The sequence below is a fragment of the Miniopterus schreibersii genome, assembly GCF_964146895.1.
Source record: "Miniopterus schreibersii genome assembly, chromosome: 4".
In the NCBI taxonomy this organism is placed as follows: Eukaryota; Metazoa; Chordata; class Mammalia; order Chiroptera; family Miniopteridae; genus Miniopterus; species Miniopterus schreibersii.
This window is the reverse complement of record NC_138105.1, coordinates 73,148,212-73,153,910: the sequence shown is the minus strand read 5'-3', so window position 1 is coordinate 73,153,910 and position 5,699 is coordinate 73,148,212.

Below are 5,699 nucleotides of genomic sequence, written 5' to 3'. Positions count from 1 at the left end.
CTTGGTTTCTATATGTAAGGGAGGGGAGCAGAAGAGGGCCTCTGAGACATGAGTATTTCAATCTCAAGGTGATTCCTGTCCTTCAGTCACGGCTGTTTTGTTTAATATCCGACAGCAAGTTAGGAGTTGGTCCTCAACTGGAAATTCTCCATCCAGTTCAATGTCCCAGCAGTGGTCGCTGGGAGACCACCTGCGGGCTTTGGCCATTGCTCCAGTCTACACTCCACACTGGACTGTGCCGCAAAGAATTTGCCTGGCCAGCTCTTTAGCTCCTGTCTGCACCACATGGTTCCCATGGACATACCTTTTGCATTGCAACACCGGGGAGGGGTACAGCGCCGAGTAAGATACAGTATCCATCCCCGTCATGCATCCTGGGAAGAGAGATGAGATGCATCTTGATCTAAAACATGTCCAAACAGGCACACTTTCATCCAACTTTCACCTTAATCCCACCAATCCTTACCCTCTTAACAGGCTTTCTGGGGACTTCATCAGTAGGTTTGGGATCTATAGTTGCAGGTAGGGAAAACAGTCCCCAGTCAGACATAATAGCCATTCCCACAAACCATGCAGGTCAGGGAGACACAAGCTTTCCCCATAAGGTGGGTTTAAACCTTCCGGTTTCCATCCATACTACCAGCCCTTTCATATCTGTGTTTCCAAGTCCATTGAGGGCCTCATTAGGGATTCCCATGGAGTACCTGTATTAGAGTCCCAGAAACTTCATCCTCTGGCTCACCGCTCCCATTTGTGTGCAAAAACCTTTGGGGCCGTAGAAGGGGACAGACACTCCAGGAACCCTGGTCCTTTTGTCAGTCTTAATTAGCTGGATTAGTGCCACATTCTCATTATAATATCTGCCTTCTAGCTTTTAAAGTTTCCCAAAACAGGTAAAAACAGTGGACTCTTGGGGGCCCTTGAGCGTTCAGGGACCAGCAGGGGGTCCCCTATCCCACTCACTTCCATAATGCTGTGTTCAAACCTTCGCTTCAACCCTGTCCAATGGGCACTGGTGTACTGCATGCTTCAGTTAGGCAGGGGCTCCAGAGTGCTGCAGAAGGAGTCAATGGTATGTCAAATACACTCTCGTGCTGGGAACTAAACTTAAAACTCCTTAAGGAACAACTCTGCATCATGAAAATGAATCACATGGGAAGATTACCATGATTTTAAAAAATGAAGATAGGTCAAAATGTGTGGGGTACAGAACAGTTTGTGTTAAAATTTCTAAAAACCTAGAAAGATAAAAATGTGTCCGGAGAGGAGGGATCAGAGGGCGGGGGACCTTGACCTGTTCACGATGCTTGCTTGTTATTGTTGCATTTTGCATTCCTTTAACATTTTGGTTAACTGTTTTCTCATCTGTGTGTATTACATTTTCATTAAGAAATCCATAAAACAGAACTCAGCGAGCAGGCTTTCTAAATTATCATGCTCGTGTGTAAGTCACTGTATCTCAGCTTCGGCACTGTTGATTTTTGGGGCCAGATCATTTGAAGTGAGGGCCATCCTGTGCATTGAGGGATGTTGAGCTACATCCCTGGCCTTCACCCACCAGGTGCCAGCAGCACTCTCCCAACCTAAAATGTGTCTGGACATTGCCCAGTGATCCTGGGTGTTAGAATTGACCCCCGTGTGAGAACCCATATGATGCTTCAGGTCCAATCTGGCCCCTGCTTCAGCCACACCATCTTTCTCAGGTTCATTTATTGACTTCAACCCAGTTTCTGAAGAAAATACTAGAATACAGCTCTGTGGCGGCTTTTCAACTATGCCTGGGCTGAGAATTAGCACAAATTCTGAAAAAGATATAAACCAGGGTTGGCAAACTACAGACCTCAAGCCAAATCCATCCTGTTTCCTCTGTGTGTAAATAAAGTTTTATTGGCACACAGCCACACCCATTTGTGTACGTGTGCCTATGACTGATTTTATGCCACAGATGGCAGAGTTGAGTCTTTGGAGACCATCTGTTTTGCAAAGCCTAAAATCCTTACCATACGGCTCAGAGGAGTTTGCTAACCCTTGATCTGAATAATAAAGTAGGAAATCTAACTTATAAAAGAACATATTTAATATTTTCCTATGGGACTCAAAAGCTGTCACCATTTTGAACAAGGAGGTGTGGGCTGAGAAACAATTTTGCTTTTTGTGAATTGCTCTCATTCAAAAGAAAAACTGTCTACTTGTGCTGCAGAGGTGGGCATGTGAGGTGCTGGATGAGGTGCTGCACTGGAAGGAGGCTTCAGAGACTTTTTTTTTAATCTTCACCCAAGGATACTTTTTCCATTGCTTTCCAGAGCGAGTGGAAGGGAGAGACAGAGAGAGAGAGAAACATCGATGTGAGAGAGACACATTGATTGGTTGCTTCCTGCAGGTGCCCCAACCAGGCCGGGGCTCATGCCCTTGGCCAGAATTGGACCAGGACCCTTCAGTCCGCAGTCCGACACTCTAACCACTGAGCTAACCTGGCTAGGGCCAGAGACTTCTGGAATGACTTCAGAGACTTCACACTGACTAGAACTGAACACCAACTATGCCACTAACAATAGTCTGAGTGGCAGACCCCTCCTGGTCCACATTTCCCTCTTTTTCTGAGAATTTTTATGAGTTTATTTGAGTGAAACTGTCAGTATACACCAGGGTGCAAGATCTCAAATACTCCCCATTTTTTCCATTTTTTTCATACTGAACAAATGTTACATCCAGAATCTGGGAAACTACGGTTTTCATATCAGTTTGGTGACAGCTTCTAGAAGGAGGGGTGATGAGAAGACAGGAGATGAGAAGATGCAACCAGAATCCTCCGTGAGAGTTGGTAGGGAAACAGTCAAAACGAACTGATGTCAAAAGGCACTGCCATCACGGTGACACAGCTCTTTGGAGCACACAAGGAAGGAAGTGATGCTCTGTTTGGGGAGGTGTTAGAACCTCCCACTTCCCCACTATCCTTCCCCGCACCCCAAATCTGCCGTCGCACCAAAACTCTTCCAGCAACTCTGACTCTCCCAGTAAGGAGAGGGAGTTGTAACTTCACATACCTGAAACAAAATTTACCGCTGCGCTTGTCACTTCCAGAATCAGAGCTATTTCATACCCTTTGCAATTCACTCCTAGGCATATACCTCAAAGAATTGAAAGCAGGCTGTCTTAGTTCAGGCTGCTATAACTGAATACCATAGTCTGGGTGGCTTATAAGTAGCAGAAACTTATTTCTCACAGTTCTGAAGACTGGAAGTCCAAGATCAAGGCATTGGCAGATTTGGTGTCTGGTAAGAGCCTTTTCCTGATTAATAGATGGTCTTTTTTTTCCAGTGTTCTCACATGGCAGAAGAGGTGAGGAAGGGCTCTGGGGTCTCTTGTATCAGGGCACTAATCCCACTCATGAGGATTCTACCGTCATGACCTATCAGCCCCAGTGGCCCCACCTCCCAGTACCATCAACTTGGGGGTTAGGGTGTTAACATGAGTTTTGTGGGGACTCAACCATTCAGTCTGTAGCACAGGGACTAAAAAACTTACGCATAAATGATTGTAGCAGCACTATTTACAGTAGTCAAAAGGTGAAAACAATCCAGATGTCCATCAACAGATGAGTGGATAAACAAAATGCTATATCCACACAGTGGAATATTATTCGGCCCTAAAGGAGTGAAGCGTGGACACATGCTACAATGTGGATGAATCTCGAAAACATCATGCTGAGTGAGAGAAGTCAGACACTAAAGAACAAGTATATATTTTTAAACATTTTTATTGATTTCAGAGAGGAAAGGAGAGAGAAACATCAATGAAAGCTGAATAAAAAGAACAGAAATGAAAAATAGAAGAGAGAGATTTAAAAAAAAATTAAGATTCCATCCAGGAGTTTCCATATCCGACTAGTGGGAATTGTGGACAGAGGAAACAGAAGAGGAAAGTATAAAAGAAATAATACCAGATTGCCGAGGGCCCACTGAGGGCGCACACAGCCCACGGAAAAGGCCCACATGGGGATGTATTAACTACTTATTACTATTAACAAATTACCCCAAAACATAGCAGATCAAAACAATATACATTTATTACAGATCCTCTGAGTCAGTAATCTGGGTGCAGTTCAGTTGGGTCCTTTTCTTCATAGTCTCATGAGGCTGTAATCAAGTGCCTGCTAGGGTCTCATCCAAAGGCTCGACAGGGGAATCATCTGCACCTAACTTCTTGGTGGGATTCAGTTCCTCATTGAGGGCTGTTCCACTGAGGGCCACTGTCTCTTGCTGGCTGTTGCTGATGATGTCCCTTGCTGGAGGCCACCTTCACTTCCATGCAAACATCTCCAACACTGAAGCTTGTTTAATCAAAGACAGCAGGAGAAGGAGTTGGATAGCAAGATGGAGTGGCCATCTTTAGAACCCTGGTCACGAAAGAGACATTCCTCAAAATGGCCTTATTCTATTTCTTAGAAGAAAAGCCCTTGAGGGGAGGGGATAACACATGGTCATGAGAACCAGGAAGTAGAATCAGTCTGGTGCTGTGTTCAAAGCTGCCTGTCAGCATACATTTCAGAACACTAAGGATTAAAGATTTGTAAACTTGCAGAGAAAAATACAGGCACCAACATTAGTGGTGTCCGAAAGCTCAATAGCAACATCGGGAGCTTGGAAGACAGTGGAGCCAGGCTATATGTGGGGGACACTCAGGTTTTTCAAAATCATAAAAATGTGAGGGCTCCACAGACAGGTGGTGGAACTGACAAAAAAAAAGAAAAGAAGAATCCCTGCCTGGTTTGACTCAGTGCTTAGGGCACTCGCCCCAGGACTGAAGAATCTGGGGTTTGATTCCCAGTCAAGGGCACGTATCTCAGTTGCAGGTTCCCCTTCCTGGTCTGGGTGTGTGTGGGAGGCAACCAATCAGTGTCTCTCTCACATCGATGTTTCTCCCCCCCCCCCACTCTTTCTGGAATCAATAGAGAAAAAGCCCTCAGGTGAGGATTAAAAAAACAATTGTTAACTCAAATTTATGATTACTTTCAGAAAGGAAATTTCAGTCCACCTTGTGGCGAGGGTGGGAGAGGAAAGCATCGCTGAGGGACCACTGCTGGGCCAGGTCTTCCAGGAGGAGATGAGGAGCGGGGGCTTGCAGAAATCAGGGCATAGCACAGAGGAGCCTTACTCAGCCCTTCTGCCTGGCTTTAATGAATCCATCTTCTGGTCCTGGTGCTGGAGATTCTCCCTAAGGCCTGTAGGGGGCAGCAGTTCCCCCAGCTCACCAGCTTCCCGGTGTCTCAGCTCTCTGGTCAATTCTGCCCATCATCAATTCAGATGAAATTGTTCATGTCTTTGCATACTTAAAAGAAATAAAGTATCATCACTCCCAGACTAAATTAGTGTTTTAGTATTTTTTCTTTCTTTTTTTTTTTTTTTAAATCTTTATTGATTTCAGAGAGAGGAAGGGAGAGGGAGAAGGAGAGATAGAAACATCAATGATGAGAGGGTCATTGATCGGCTGCCTCCTGCATGCCCCCGACTGGGGATCGAGCCTGAAACCCGGGCATGTGCCCTGACCAGGAATCAAACCATGATCTCCTGGATCCTAGGCTGACTCTCAACCGCTGAGCCACTCCCCCTGGGCTAGTATTTCTTTATTGCATCTTGGTGCACTTCTTTTGACAAGTTCATTGTAGAAAATTGAGATAGTCACAGGAGAGTTAGGAGTCA